Source organism: Aristolochia californica, unplaced genomic scaffold (assembly GCF_029961685.1).
Source record: "Aristolochia californica isolate CCGP_79_NKW_82.1479 unplaced genomic scaffold, dmAriCali1.0.hap1 SCAF_303, whole genome shotgun sequence".
Taxonomy (NCBI): domain Eukaryota; kingdom Viridiplantae; phylum Streptophyta; class Magnoliopsida; order Piperales; family Aristolochiaceae; genus Aristolochia; species Aristolochia californica.
In genome coordinates, this window is record NW_027181997.1 from 1 (window position 1) to 17,500 (window position 17,500).

Genomic DNA, 17,500 nt, shown 5'->3' on the forward strand with positions numbered 1-17,500 from the left:
ACAAATTGCGGATACTAATTTGTTAAGAATCAATCGGATTGAAGCTATAGCGTCATCGTTGGCTGGAATCGAAATATCTGCGAGATCCGGGTCACAATTTGTATCGATTAAACAAATCGTCGGAATACCCAAAGTGAGACATTCTCGAAGAGCCGTATATTCTTCTTGCTGATCAACGATGATTACAATCTCGGGTAACTCCGTCATATATTTGATCCCACCCAGATATGTTTGCAAGTGAGATAATTGTCTCTTCAACATTGCTGCGTCTCTTTTCGGGAGACGTTTGAGTTTCCCCGCCTCCGCTCTCAAGTCCCTGAATTTATGAAGTCTCGTTTCTGTAGTAGACCAATTTGTTAACATACCCCCGAGCCATTTTTTATTAACATAATGACACCGAACCCTTATTGCAGCTGCTGCTACTGAATCCGCAGCTTGACTTTTGGTACCAACTATTAAAAAGTGCTTTCCCCTACTTGCTGCATCAAAAACTAAATCACAAGCTGCTGACAAAAAACGAGCCGTTCTAGTAAGATTTGTAATATGAATACCTTTACGCTTTGCGGAGATGTAAGGTGACATTCTAGGATTCCATTTCCTAGTACCATGACCAAAATGCACTCCCGCTTCCATCATCTCTTCTAAATTGATGTTCCAGTATCTTCTTGTCATTTCACCCCACACTTTCCCTTTTTTTTTGTTAAGAAACAAGGTACCTTGAAATAAATAATTGTTCCGACGGAACCTTCTGCCAGGGATTGGCCGTTGATACACGGTCCAAGTCATTAATTACTTTCTATTCGTTATTATCTTTATTAACATTAACAAATCAAATGACTGGACCATACATACCATATATATATAGATATATAGTTCAAAGTTAAAAGAAAAGAATGAATATGCTCTTATTAGGAATCATTAAATCCTGTAAATGATTGTTCTGCTGTATCATGGAAAGTCTTTTGTATGCAAAAACCCAATAATTCTCTGTGGTGGAAAAAAATATCTCTTATTTTCCCCTCGAATAGATTCTTCTTTTTTATTTCCAAAGGAATGTTGTTGTGTTGCCTAGAACGATGCACTAATCCTTTAAATGCGGTACCAACAGGTATCATACCCCCCAGAACAACATTCTCTTTCAGGCCTTTCAACCAATCAATACGACCTCGTAGAGCGGCTTTTGCCAAAACTCGGGCGGTTTCTTGAAAACTCGCTTCAGATATGAAACTTTGAGTATTCAGAGATGCCTTCGTTATTCCCAATAAAATGGCTCGGTAACAGATTGCTTCTTCTAAAGCGCGCCCTGTGCGTTCCGCTCGCAACAATCCGATTAGTTCTCCGGGTGAAAAAACATTAGACATTCCATCTTCTGAAACTAACACTTTTGATGTTATTTGACGTACAATAATCTCTATATGCCTATTATGGATCTGCACCCCCTGGGATCGATAAACCTTTTGGATCTTATTAACCAAAGAAATACGACTTTGCGCTATGGTTAGCTCAGCTCCAATTAAAAATCCCCAAGGATTTCCAAGAATTTTTGTTATATGTGCGTTCCAACCTTCAACCCTCTTCTCCAAGTTCATCGATATTGAATGAATTGAACGCACTTCTAACACCTGTTCCACTTTTGGAAGACCCTGCGTTATATCACCCGATCTCGATTTTTCATATATAAATGTAACTAATGTATCTCCTTCATAAAGAATTTCTCCATAATGGCCATGAACGGTTGCTCCCGGAGTGGCCAAATGAGGCTTAGCCGATCTTATTACTAAGGAGTCAACATGAACAATTATAACTTGACCAGATTTTATGCGCGGTCCATATTTTGATATACATACATTTTCACAAATAAACTGCCCAAGGCTAATTGTTGTGGATGTCTTCTCACAATAATTGTGATGGAGAAAGCACCAATTTAAATCGAATGGATTCAAAATGATGTTACTACATGGATCGCGATTGTAAATTCCCCCATTTTCATCTATTAAATAATATTGAATAGCTCTGAAAGGCTGTTTTAAATTCTCAAGTCGCAAATATTTATTTAAGAAGATCTGATTATAAGTTATTAAGCAGTAAGATGAATAAAAATTCGCAATTTTAGATACAGTACCCAGGGGACCTAACAAATTGCTAATAGCAATCGTGGAATCTTCTTTAATTGATTTTTTTCTCACACTGAGAGATTTGGAACCATTGAATGGACCAATTCGAGAACAATTAGATGATGACAAAATTAGAAAAGATTGGCATTGCTTATTTTTATTCAGCAACATATGAATAGTCCCTTGATGTTGGGTAAGTGATTGAATCTTCGCCTTGGGGTAAAAAGGATTAATATTGGTGCGATCTGATCCATTATCGAGATTCAATCCCGAACCTCCCCTATCATTCCTTTTTTCGGTATACGAAATAGGGGACTTAACTAAGTCAATTCTTATGAAATTTCGAATCAGATCATTTGTCCTTACTTCAACAAGGGAAGCATGGACTTCTTCTATAGAACCATTTCGTCCTTGGTCCCAATTCAATACTAAACAAGTTCGAACTAATTGAATATTTGTGTGAGAGATTCCTCGAATGGGTTTGCCGTTTCCATAAAGGATATAATTGACAACTCGGAGTTGCACATTATCTCTTTCCTGCAACGGATCCTGGGGGAAAAGCGTTGCTAAATTTATGCCATCGGCTATTTCATATGTGACTACAGGCCGAACCGAAACAAAATACTTTTTCTTGATGGGTGTAATCCGTTGGACATAGATCCAATTTTTCAATTTTTTTGAGTCCTTAGAATTTTTTTCTCCCGTTTCTGGTGGTACCAAGATGCCGCTATGCCGAGAGATTTTATCTGTTTCTCCGGGAAAATGGATATCTCCTGAAAATATTTTCAGTTCAATCTTTTTCTTTTTCCTCTCCACTCGGACCAATCCACCTACTCGGCTTCTTGTATTTAAAGCTATTCGTGTACCTACTCCAATGAGACTATTGTTCCGTACCATTATGGACGAAGATCCGGGTAAAATATGCACTTCTTCGGGAATGAAAAAAAAGCGATCTACTTTCATTTGGTATTTCGGCCTAAATTCTTTTGCTCCTCGATATTCAATCAAATCTTCTTTTTTTAGGATGAAATCCACCTCTATGGTACCATATTTAGTAATTCCTGAATTGCTTCTTCTGTATTGGGGATCGTCGAAATAAGCAAGAATACTATTTTTACGTAAAATACCAGTTATGAGTATTTCAATCGAGATACCAGAACAGGACATTAGTTCTTTCTCTCGTTCTTGATCATATTGGAATGGGAGTATGAATCTATTTCTTCGCCTCTTCCCCAATAAATCAGAATTCTCGTAGAGAATGGCAGGGTATATGAAATTCCAATGACCATTGGATATGATTCGATCTGGTCTTGAATAATCAAAACCCCTATCTACTTTTTTACCGAAAGGACCCGAACTAAACAATTTGTGTCTCACTCGATCATTAGTCACTGAGAGGCCAGAAATATATCTCTGTTCGACAGGAAGAGAATGAACATTCATTTGATCTTGATCCCTGTGGGGGGAAAAAGGCACTATATTAGATCTGCACGGATCCCCCGATAATATCCATAAATGGCTTGTTTTTGGTAAGAGATGAACATTACCATATGTATATTCAGGTGCATGGTACACGTCGGTACTCCAGTGGATTTCTCCCTCTGAATCAGAATAAATATGTTTTCGAACTCTTTCTTTAAAATTCAAAGTGGATGTTCCAGCGCGAATCTCGGCGATCACTTGTTCTGATTCCACATATTGACCATTTTGAACTAAAAGAAAACTTTTTGGTGGAATATTCACACTATGAATAATGCCTTGACTCTCAATAGTGACATACAGGTCTATATAACATAGAAAAGCAGGATGCCCATGACGTGTACGTGTTGGATGAACCAAATCCTCATTTAATTTAATTTTTCCATTAAAAGGAGCTCGTACCTGTTCTGCAGTACCACCTGTGAATACTCCACCAGTATGAAAAGTTCTTAATGTTAGTTGAGTCCCGGGTTCACCAATTGATTGACCCGCAATGATACCCACTGCTTCCCCTAATTCAACCAGGTCACCATGAGTGGGACTTCGACCATAACATAATCGACAGATCCAAGATGTACTACGGCAAGTGAAGGGAGTTCGAATATATATTGGTTGTGCCTGAAAAGTTATGAAGCGATTGACAAGTCCAATCCCGATATCTTGATTTCGAGCGGCGATACACCGTAGACCCATATATATATCGTCTGCTAATACACGACCAATTAATGTTTGGATCATAATTTTTTCCGTCATCCCATTTCGGGGACTCACGGAAATACCTCGGATAGTGCCACAATCCGTTCTACGTACAACAATGTGTTGAACTACTTCAACAAGTCTACGCGTGAGGTATCCAGCATCTGATGTTCGTACAGCAGTATCCACAACTCCTTTGCGGGCCCCATAGCAGGAAATGATATATTCCGTTAAAGAAAGTCCTTCGCGTAAATTGCTTTGAATGGGTAAATCAATCATTTGTCCTTGGGGATCCGACATTAATCCCCTCATACCTACTAATTGGTGTACCTGAGATGCATTTCCTCTAGCTCCCGAAAAGGACATTATATGGACTGGATTAGAAGGATCAGTCATCCTAAAATTAAGATGCATTTCCTGTCTCAAATATTCACTTGTAGCATACCATATCTCAATGGATTGACGTAATTTTTCTACCGCGTGTACATTCCCATAATGATGGTGCTTTTCTAAAATAAAACTTTGTTGTTCAGCATCTTGGACTAGCCATCCTTTAGAAGGTATTGTTAAAAGATCATCAATTCCTAATGAAATGGATGTAGCGGTGGCTTGCCGGAAACCCAGAGTCTTTACTTGATCCAGTATATGTGATGTATATGCCATCCCGAAGTGATCTATTAATCTGCTAATAAGTCGTTTCATGACAGTTCCATCTATCACTTTATTGTGAAAGACCAGATCGGGCCGTTCCGCCATAAGTACCTCCGTATTCCGCTGAGTGGGATTCGCCAATGGGGTTGAGTCAGTGATTCGAAGACTTCCTTTCCTCGATCTTGATTCACGTAGAAATTAAGGAATTAGGATACCGGTTGAACCAGGGAGGCTCGCCCGGATATCACATAATTACTTAGCTTAGGCACCGTATGAGTAGGCCCGGCAAAACCCTTGTATGGCTTCTTCTATTTCTCTATAAAAAGAAATATGACCAACTGTGGTTCGAATGTATATACAAAGGATTTCTTTTTTGACACTTTTCACTATTAAATAGTGTCCATAAATCTCATGATAGGTTCCCGAGGATTCATATTGAACTTCTCTAGGAAGTTCTCTTGAGGCAATGACACGTTGATCTAGTCGCCACCGGAGCCACAAAGGGCTATCTAAATTGATTCGTTTCTGACGATAAGCTCCAAGTGCATCATAGGAACTACAAAAATAAGGTTCTTTCCCTTTCGTATACTTATAGTTATTATCGCCAACTATTTTATTTTTATAGTGTCCGCGATTCCATGGATTATACCTATTTGCACAAATACCTCGACGATTCCCGATTGTTAATATATAGAGTCCCATAAGCATATCTTGCGTTGGTATGGAAATGGGATCCCCAATAGCTGGAGACAAGAGATTCATATGAGAAAACATAAGTAAATGAGCCTCCGCTTGAGCTTCCAAAGATAAAGGTACATGAACAGCCATTTGATCCCCATCAAAGTCTGCATTGAATCCCTTACGAACTAATGGATGTAAACAAATAGCACGTCCTTCCACTAAAATAGGCTGGAACGCCTGTATGCCTAATCTATGCAGGGTGGGTGCTCTATTCAGCAATACGGGATGCCCCTGCATAACTTCTTGAAGTATTTCCCATACAATTGGTTCTTTTTCCCTAATTTTACTTTTAGCAATCCCTATGTTGGAAGCAAGATGTTGTCTGATTAAACCACGAATTAAAAATGTCTGGAAAAGCTCTATTGCTATTTCTCGAGGCAATCCACACCGATGTAATGAAAGCGAAGGGCCCACAACAATGACGGAACGACCCGAATAATCGACTCGTTTACCAAGTAAAGTCTCGCGAAATCTCCCCTCTTTGCCTTCAATTACATCTGAAAACGATTTGTAAACTTTATTATGACCGTCCCTCATTGGTTGTCCGCGGATCCCATTATCAAGAAGTGTATCCACGGCTTCTTGTACCAATTTCTCCTGACACATTACTAATTCCCCTGGTGTGGATCTACTTGTTGTTAATGGATCAGTAAGAGTATTGTTCCGATAGATAACTCTTCGATAGAGTTCATTAATATCCGAGCTCATTAGTTTACCCCCATCTATCTGAATAATGGGTCTCAACTCGGGAGGAAGAACTGGTAATAAGCACAAAACCATCCACTCTGGTTCCACGTTTGTTCGGATAAAATGCTTAGCTAATTCTATGCGTCTAACCAAAAAATCCTTTCTTCTTCCAATTTTTCTATCTTCCCATTCATTCCCGGTGGAACCCTCTTCCCCTAATTCCTTCCATTCTGCCAATGAATGATCTGTAATAATTCGCAAATCCAGATCGGCTAATTGTTCTCTGATAGCACTCGCTCCAGTAGAGATTTCTCGATTTCGAAATGTATCGAAGCCTTGGGTAGTAAAAAAAAGTGGGATGCTGTATTTCCAGGATTGGATTTCATATTCGAATGAACCTCGTAATCGTAAGAAAGTGGGTTTTTTAGCAACGGGCCTAGCAAAAGAAAAATTGGGATAGGTTCCTATGAATTCCCCCCTTAAAAATCGGACGTGAAGGTTTCCTCTCATCCGGCTCAAGTAGTTACATCAAATAAAGAAAGGGGTTCTTTTTTTCCAATTCCCATTTTGTTCTAGAAAGCCCCATAAAGATTTACTCCTTACTCAAGTTCACAGCGAGGACCAACCAATATCTCATTATTCATTCTTACTTTTACTTTATGAATTAGTTATTCAATTCAATTACGACAGAAAGGAAATGAGAAATTTTTGAGTAGTCTACTTCCCTTCGAATGAGAAATTCCTTTTATTTTAATAATTCAAATAAAAATTCGAATATCTTCGAACTCACTCATCTCATAAGGGATTTACTTGTCTATGCATCGTTTCATTCGATCTTTTAGGTCCCTACTTCACCTCGATGGTTATGCTATGATATCCTTTGAAGCATATATGCGATGGATAAACTCCTGTAACCATGCCATATTTGTTTACTTGAATGGAATCTCTTTCGAAAACAAATGGAATGGCTAATTCCACGAAAGAAGTTTTTTTTTTCACGAGGTATAACTAGCAATTCCGATTTATCTATTATGGAATCGACCATGGATCAATTCCCTTTTCTATTTGGAAGTATTTAATACACCCATAATTCTGAGCTTCATGTTCCTCCTCCAAAGAGACATGTCAGAGTCGGGGGCATCCCAATCGGATTGAATGGGGTGACAGTTTCTCATTCCGAATCTGTAAAATCAAGATTTCGATCAAATCACACATCGCAGTATACTAGGCCTTCTAATTCCTTAAGGGGTTTATCTAAAAAATTCGCGATATAACTGGGAAGACGTTTCAAATACCACACATGAGTCACTGGGCATGCCAGTTTGATGTATCCCATTTGATATCTTCGTACCTGAGAATCAACAAATTCGACTCCGCATTGTTCACAAAATTTTGGGTCTTCTTTTTCATCTCCGATCACTCGATAATTTCCACAAGCACAAATTCCACTTTTAATAGGTCCAAAGATTCTTTCACAAAACAATCCATCTTTTTCCGGTTTATTGGTTTTGTAATGAAAAGTATAGGGTTTTGTCACCTCTCCAACTATTTCTCCATTAGGTAGGATTTTGGTGGCCCACGTACTTATTTGTTGGGGAGAAACCGATCCAATTCGAAGTTGTTGATGTTTATACCGATCGATCATAGAAGAAAAATTCGGATTCATTCCGATCAAGCTTCCTTCCTATGAATCTGGAAGTTCTTCTCAGATACAAGGAAATGATTCAGTTCCAGAGCCAAAGACCGTAGTTCTCGAACGAGTAATCGAAAAGATTCGGGAGCATCCTCCGGGTTAGGTATTGTTCCTCCAATAATCATAGTACCAAGTACTTCCTGGCGAGCTCTAATATGATCGGATTTATAAGTAAGCATCTCTTGTAAAATATGCGCAACACCAAATCCCTCTAGAGCCCAAACTTCCATTTCTCCTACTCGTTGTCCCCCTTGCTTGGCCCTCCCTCTAAGGGGTTGTTGTGTAACAAGTGCATAATGTCCACTGGAGCGCCCATGGATTTTATCATCAACTTGATGAATTAATTTCAGGATATAGGGTTTTCCTATTATAACAGGTTGTTCAAAAGGATCTCCTGTTCTTCCATCAAATATTCTGCTTTTTCCTGGATACTCGGGTTCAAAGACCCATGGATTTGCTGTTTGCTTTCTGGCTTCATATAATTCAGAAAACACTAATTTTCTCGAAGCTTCTTGCTCATATCTTTCATCAAAGGGTGCTATTCTATAATGTCTGTCCAGCAAGTTCCCCGCTAACCCGAGAGAGCATTCAAATATCTGTCCCACATTCATTCGCGAAGGTACTCCTAATGGGTTGAAGACCATATCCACTGGTGTTCCATCTTGCAAATAAGGCATATCTTGTCTAGGCAAAATTTTCGAAATGATACCTTTATTCCCATGCCTTCCAGCTACTTTATCACCTACTTTGATTTCACGTTTCTGTGAAATATATACACGAATAATTTCTGGATTATAACTGGACTTTTTTTTTTTCTGGATCCATCTCACATCAATAACCCGGCCCCTTCCCCCTATAGGTAATTTTAGACAAGTTTCCTTTGCAGTGGATACCTGAATGCCAAGTATGGCTCGTAATAATCTATCTTCTGGAGCATACGATGATTCTTTCGCCGCCTGAGGCGTTAATTTACCTACTAAAATATCACCTGTTTCTACCCAAGATCCCAGCATCACAATTCCGTTTCTGTCTAAATTGCGGAGTAAATGAGCTTCCAAATGGGGTATTTCCCTAGTGATTCTTTCAGGACCTTGGCTTGTCACATGAGTCTGAATTTCATATTTCCGGATGTGAAAAGAAGTATAAATATCGGCATATACCAAACGCTCACTAATGAGTACCGCGTCTTCAAAATTGTAGCCTTCCCATGGCATATAAGCTACTAATACATTTTTTCCCAAAGCGAGTTCACCGCCAACAGTAGCCGCACCACCCGCTAAAATTTGTCCCTTTTTAATGCATTTACCCCGCGTAGCCTGAGGTTTTTGATGCATACAAGTGTTTTTGTTGGAACGTTGATACATAACTAATGGAATGCTTATAGTGTCTCCATTACCTGATAAAATGATCTTGTCAGTATCGGTATAAATAATCTTTCCCTCGCATTCGGCTATAGCAGAAACCCCCGAATCTAGAGCCGCTTGGCGTTCCAACCCAGTTCCAACAATACACTTCTCGGACCGAGAAAGCGGAACTGCTTGGCGCTGCATATTAGAACTCATTAAAGCCCGATTCGCATCATTATGCTCAATAAAAGGAATGAGGGAAGCTCCAATAGAAAAATATTGGAAGGGAAAAATGCTTCGAAGATGAATCTGTTCCCATGCAATAGTCAGGAATTCTTGACGGTATCGAACTGGAACAACCTGTTCTTCTTGAATATCCTGGTTCAAGGCCAAAGAATTTCCTGTCGCTACCATATAGTATTCATCTATACTTGGTGCTAAATAAACCACCAGTACCTCTTTAGATCTCTCAGATATCTCATAAAATGGACTCTCTATAGACCCCCAATAACCAATCCTCGCATGAATAGCTAAGGACCCAATAAGTCCAACATTGATCCCTTCGGACGTGTCAATTGGACAAATACGTCCATAATGACTAGGGTGGATATCCCGTATCCGAAAACTAGCAGTTCGACCAGTTAATCCTCCAGGACCCAAATAACTCAATTTTCGCCCATGAACTATTTGTGTCAATGGATTCGTTCGATCCAAAACTTGAGATAAAGGGTGTAATCCAAAAAAGGATTCATAAGTAGTTGTTAATGGAGTTGAAGTTACCAAATTCTGAGGAGTCGGTATTAATTTATACCTGATTGCTCCACATATAGTTCCTCGAACCACATTTTCTAAACGAACCAGAGCCAAACCCAATTGATCCTGTAACAGATCTGCTACAGAACGAATACGTTTATTTTTCAAGTGATTCATATCGTCAAGTGTGCCCATTCCAAATTTCATTCCGATCAAATGATCCGCAGCAGCCAATATATCTCGTGGTAACAAAAATGTATTGTTCTGAGGTATATCAAGATTCAGTCTCCGGTTCATGTTTCGTCGACCAATCCTTCCTAATTCACATCTTTGTTGAAAAAATGTCTTTTGTAATTCCTTACATAAGGACTCCGAAAATACTGGATCCCCACCTACACACGCAAATTGTTGATAAAACTCCAAAATGGCATTTTCCCTTGACCCGATCTTTTTTTTTTCCTTTTCATTCAGGAAAGACAAGAAAATTTCAGGGTAGCAAGCATTATCCAGAATTTCTCTTAGATTCGACCCCATAGCTGATAGTAGAACTAGAATAGATATTTTTTGTTTCCTACTCACGCGGGCCCATATTCTTGCTTTTCTATCAATCTCTAATTCTGACCTTCCTCCCCAATCTGATATTATTGTGCCGGTATAGACAGCAATTCCGTTATGGTCCAATTCTGAACGGTAATAAATACCGGGGCTTTGCAATATTTGATTGATCACAATCCTGTATATTCCATTTACTATAGAGGTTCCCAGGGAATTCATTAGAGGAATATTTCCAATAAATACGGTTTGCTCTTGCATATCTCTACCGGGTTTCCAAATTAATCCTGCGGGTACATATAATTCAGAAGAATACGTGAGTGATTCATACACAGCATCTCTCTCTTTTATCAAGGGTTCCACCAATTGATATGTTTCCACAAATAATTGAAATTCTATTTCTTGATCTGTATCTTCAATTTTTGGAAACTTATGAAGTTCTTCGGTCAAGCCCTGATCAATGAACCTACAAAATCCTTCAAATTGTATCTGACTAAATCCAGGTATTGTAGACATTCCCTCATTTTCATCCCGGAGCATCTTAATTAAGTTTCCCATTTATTGAAAAAATCCCATTATTGGTTAAGTCTTTATCGAACCATATAGATCGATCGAGCAATGATGGAATGTATATTCTTTTTACTGAATCACATGAAATTTTATCCAATTCCATAGACCTATGAAATTGGCATAGACGGAGGAATAAAGAGAGATAATTTTCGACGGATCCAAATGGAGATGGATTAATAAAACATTCCTTGAAACAAAATTCTGCCCCTTAGCTTAGACTGATGGAGTCTTGTATAGAATATACAAATGGATCCAATTTCTACCTGTTATTATGATATTACGATAAGATTGGGTATCAGAAATAAGATTGGGTATCAGAAATAAGATTGGGTACCAGAAATAGATTCATGATTTGATCCATTCTCTATGAATGAGATAAAGACAGAATAATCCGGAACAGTATCGAGTTGGTTTTTATTTTAGCACTTAACTTATTTCATTGATTCCACCATTGTTCAAAAAAGGATTCACAGAGAAGAGGGAGCTCTTGTTAGTGTTAGTAGAATTAGTAGAATACGATTGAAGTGCGTAAAGGGCATTGTATAAGTATATCCAGATATAGCTATCTAGTTATCTGCATATCCCCTCTTTTCGGGGTGCTATATGCGAATTTCCAATTTAGATTCAACTTATTCAATAGAAAAATATTCAATGCAAAATTCAAGCACGACAATTCCCTATAAGATAAGGTGGATAGGACTAGGTATGCGTGTAACAATTTATGTTCGAGGGTTTACATATACACATATATGTTGTTATAATTGAAATTGAAAACAATTGATACTGATTAGTCGTGTATCAACTTTTTTGTTTTCTTATGTTATTAATTTAATTATTAAGGTAAGGAAAGAAAACGTTAGATCAAAATCCAAGAACTGTTCATGAATTCACAGGAAATAATTAATGGCTCCAATTTACTCTGAATTTTGGACTCTGTGCCTAGAAATATCTTTTTTCTGTTTCAATATAAAAAAAAATATTATGTTTTGAAACACTATACAATCAAGAGAACCCTGGACCCAGGGATCCCTTTTGGAAAGGGATAAAGAAACCCGTTTTAAAAATCCAACTCAAACCAAAAAAAGGTTGAGTAACCCCCCCCCCCCCAAAAAAAAAAAAAAAAGAAAGAGTTAGGTCTATTTTGGATCATTTTGGCGGCATGGCCGAGTGGTAAGGCGCGGGACTGCAAATCCCTTTCTCCCCAGTTCAAATCCGGGTGTCGCCTGATCAACAAAAGAAAAGCTTCGGAATACCTTATCCTTCTATGCTAATAGAACTCACATATGCTAATAGAACTCACAAAATTCTTGCCTGACAGAAGCATGACTAGGGTTGTAGATACTGTATTTTAAGAATACAGAGGTTCTATAAAAAAAAAAGACTTGAATTTTTATCATTTGGTTATGGTTAAAATCGGGTATCAATATGAAAAAAAACCGATTTATGACTGATTACTGGTTGGTTCGGGCTATTTCTTTGTATTTGATTTATCAATCGAATCGATAGTAAAACTGAAATTGTGAGATTCAGAACTACGAAAGTCAGATACCTAAAATCGGGGTAGCCGAAGGAAAGGGGGTTCGGTTCCTAAATGTAAATCCAATCCTTGCTTCTATTCTAGGATCTGAGGGAGATTATAGGAAGCACTATCAATACTTCCTAATTACCCTACCTTACTAGGGTGGTGCCCACTGACTGAGTCTTGAATTAAATTGGGTAGGTTGGTGGGGAATCAAATTGGGAGTTGCGGAAAGGGCTAAGGATAGTTTGTATTTTGTATCCAGACTCACGAGAATCCCTGAGTACTTACTCAGGTATCCAATCAATATTGGATTGGATGGGTAATCAACTCTTAACTATAACTATTATAGTTATAGAATAACTAACTATTCTATATCTATATTATAGAATATAGAATCTAATTTTCTAATAAAAGTTGAAAAATACTTCTCCGTTTTTTGTAACACCCTGCCAAGAACGTAATGGGGTGTCCCCCGATTGTTTCACAGAAAGAAACAGAGACAGTAAGACTTGGGGGGTAGATAGAGGTATGTGATAGATAGTTAAGATAGTTATCTTTTACATCTTTATGGTATATATATATATATTCTATTTATATTCCATTTTTTTTTCTTATGCTTATGAAAGCTAACAAAACAAACAATGGGTCTTACTATTCCTACATCTTTCATTAGTAACATTCCTTTAAGATCTCCAAGGGTAGTTGTATATCTTGCTTTTGCTTACTGCTTTCCGATTCGACCGGAGATCCTTGTAATTAGAGTATAGGAACTCTTGTATTCATTGGATTGGTTCATCAATAGCGTTAGAGCAAAATGCCATTTTGACTCTGCACCATTGATTCCACTATTATTAGTGATTAATAATGGAATAATTCCTTCATATTCATAGAGATCGGGGAGATAATTTACATGGATATAGTAAGTCTCGCTTGGGCTGCTTTAATGGTGGTCTTTACGTTTTCCCTTTCACTCGTAGTATGGGGAAGAAGTGGACTCTAGGGGTACTACTAATTAAGTTGAGTAATCAAATTGGATCAATGGTGCTTATGTTTAATGGACCGTTCCGCGAAGCGTTTTAAGATAATCCATTTCAAAAATTCTAGGGTAATCCAGTAATATATGAACAATGATCTTTCGATCAATATTTGAATGATTTGATTCTGATGTTGTTCGTATTTCGAAACTCAAAGGAATGCGCATGATAGGAAATTTTTCCAGCCGAACTCTTCCTATTCCTAAATATAATATTCGATTTCGATGAACCCGCTCTTACCATAATTATGGATATTACAATGAGGAGCAACCAACCCCTATTTTTTTATTTGTTTTTCCCTCTTGACTGTTCAAAGAGGAAGTACTGCTACTATTACGTGGATACGTACTTTCTACTGGAGATGCCATAGACGTAGTGGTTGTTCAAAGGGGTACTACGCATAATAAGATCTTGCGTCGGGTGATCCGTGCTCACTTAAGTTTTATACTTCTAGGAATCCTATTTATGCTTTATTGACTCACCTCATGTCATGGCTCAAGCATGAAAAATGGGTGGTGTTTACTACTTATACTTATTTTTCAAATCCGAAGAAGTGACTATAGAACTCCGTGGGGTATCTGTTAACGGCCCAATCAATTACTTCATTTATATGGATAGATATTGTATCTAGTCTATATCAAACCCATCCATTTTTTGAATTTATACAATACAACTTTATACATGCAATACAATATTTTTACAATATAATAATAGATAGTGTGGTAGAAAGAACTATATGAACCTTTCTACTACACCATCTATTATACTGTTGATTCCAGTTCTCTAATTTCATTTAAGACTTGGAATTGGAATCCCTTTTATTTCGTCAATCATTGATAAGAGCTAATAAGTCAAGTTTAATTCTAATCATTTTGACTGACTGTTTTTACGTAGATGATAAGTAAAAAAGCAGTAGGAACTAAAATGAACAGCGCAGTCGCAATAAATGCGAGAATATTGACTTCCATAATCTCATCGTTTTTTTTTGCTTCGCAATAACTCGGGATCTAATCCCATAGAAAAAAAAAAATAAAAATAAAAAGATTTCTCCTGTAAATTCAATGGGTGCATCCTGATGGTTGATACTGAATCGGATCAATATTCAATATTATATTATGAATATGAATAACAATATCTGATCTATTAAATCGATTCATCGTCGAGAATTGAATAGTATAACATAGGAAGATCTTTTATCCATACCGAATCAAAAATGGGATTCCTGATCTAATCAAGAATCCCATTGAATTTCTCATCTTTTTTTTTTTCATTCTTTAGTTTCTAAAATCTATCATCTTCTTTATAAGAATCATCCGACGAGGTATCATCTGACCTGTGTTCTGTTGCCGGCCTTCCATTGGTAACAGACCTAAACAGTAGGAGTGAAATGGAAAGGGGGAGGAGTTAAGCTCGAAGCGAAGTTTTCGTAATGATCTAATCCTCCTGGAAGGCAGAGAAATGTGATAAAGGTATGGGTATGGGATGGGTCTCGATATAAAAAAAAAGATCTAATATTCCGACAAATTCTTTCTTTATTGATTTTTCTCCTTCTTCGATGAAACCCTAAAATAAAAATATATATTATATAAAGATAAAGAAAATAAAGAAAAAAAAAATGATTCATTCCCCCTGTGGAAAAGAAACAAAAGGGACGGATCATTGTTTGATCCTTTACTTTATATTAAAAGTAAGGACCCTCTTTTTCCTTGGATTGGGACTGAAAGCTAAATTCAGCATGCAATTTGAATAAGAATAAGATAGATAGATTGTTTTTAATTACTTTACTAATTGAGATTGCACAAAATCGTATCTCGAAAACACGAAAACAAAAGGGAGTAGGTTTAATAGTACTCTGCTGCCCGAGTAACTATGTTACTAAGTTAGTTAATTGTGTATCGTAGAATAAACGAGTACAATTTGTATATGTACTCCCTGGAAACGTATGGGTACTCTGTACCCTATTCCATTTCATGGATCAGAAGCAATTGAAAAAGTCAAACCAGTGGGTCTCTCTTGGAATCCCCAGTATGGCGATACCTACGACTACGTATGCCTCTCCCCCAGCAATCGGTACTAGTTCAAATAATTGAAATTCCCGTCTTTGTCCGATGAGAAATTCGAAACGAAAAACAAAATAAAAAAAAATTAAGGATCCCCGCAGGAAATTCAATCCTGTCCCGGGCCCCCTCCTCACAGAAAATGGGAAGATGAATTGATGGATTCATCGGATCCGAGGTCGGGACTGACGGGGCTCGAACCCGCAGCTTCCGCCTTGACAGGGCGGTGCTCTGACCGATTGAACTACAATCCCAGGGTGAGGTATACAGCATGCATATATGTATTCTTATGCTTTCATTCGTTTCGTTTCTATTTACGAGAAATATTCTCGTGTTGTAAAAGAAACACGACTGATATACTGATATCCACATGGATACGGACTAGAGTAAGAATGACACAGATTACTGGTAATCCTACTAATATATTGAGAATCTATTTTTCAATGGAAAAAGGACTCTTTTTTTCTTTACTACCTTTGCAACAAATTGGGAATCTAGATCTTTAGACAGATCAGAAGATGTGAGAAATTGGAAAGAAACCAAGGGGTATTGTAGAAAAAATGGACCCTTTATCCCTATATATTTTATTCCCATATATCCTTAGAATACTTTTAGAATTTTAGAATATATGGGGCATTCTAAATATCTAAATAATGGGCATTTCTGGAGGACAAATTTGGTTATCATGGATCGGCGAATTAGTGGGCCGAGCTGGATTTGAACCAGCGTAGACATATCGCCAACGAATTTACAGTCCGTCCCCATTAACCGCTCGGGCATCGACCCAGGAAGAACAAATTCTGGGCTTATTGATAATCCATGATCAACTTCCTTTCGTAGTACCCTACCCCCAGGGGAAGTCGAATCCCCGCTGCCTCCTTGAAAGAGAGATGTCCTGAACCACTAGACGATAGGGGCATACCTGCCCGATCGCCATCATACTATGTTCATAGTATGAGCAGTTTTTTGGAATTGTCAATATAATGTAATGTATAATTATAATGGGATGACTAGATCCGAAAAATCTTTCCTGCTTCTACGATTCCATAGAATTTTTGATTTTAATTCATGAAATGAACCATCCCGTCCTATATCCTATATATATATAACGAAGTATGGGATCCCCTCAGGAAATGATTTGTTCGACAGACAGAAAAGGTAAGTCAAACCTTTCTTCCATTTTGACTCATCGACTCACTCATCGTTAAGATGGGATATAACCTATCTTTATCTCACACTAATACTAAGCCAGGAAATTAAAAAACGATAGAATGCTTTTTTTGATCGATTCAAAAAGATGATGTAGAACTGGTAAATCAGGGAAGGGATTCGCTGAAATATTTTGAATCGATGTCAGATTCGTACATGTATCAATCAAGTGAATCTCATCTGGATGGGTCAATAAAAGCAAAGCAATTAGTATAGGCCCGGCCCTGAAAGAATTCATTGCATTACCATTGCTATTTATCAAATATACAAAAGAAAATAATCATTTTTTTTTTCATAGAATCTCATAGGTATAGGTAAATCAAATTTCTTGTTCCTGAGTGAATCCCTATGCATACATGTATATATGTACATATAGTAAATATATGGATCATGTAG

The 17,500-nt window shown here is 37.6% G+C and overlaps 2 non-coding genes across 2 annotated transcripts; one reads left to right on the forward strand and one right to left on the reverse strand.

The window, feature by feature from the left end:
• The first annotated feature begins 12,435 nt into the window (after positions 1-12,435).
• TRNAC-GCA (transfer RNA cysteine (anticodon GCA)) lies at positions 12,436-12,507 on the forward strand. The gene has a single exon. It is a non-coding gene; the product is annotated as a tRNA-Cys (tRNA).
• Positions 12,508-16,075: 3,568 nt separating this feature from the next.
• On the reverse strand, positions 16,076-16,149 carry TRNAD-GUC (transfer RNA aspartic acid (anticodon GUC)). The gene has a single exon. It is a non-coding gene; the product is annotated as a tRNA-Asp (tRNA).
• Between the last annotated feature and the right edge of the window lie 1,351 nt (positions 16,150-17,500).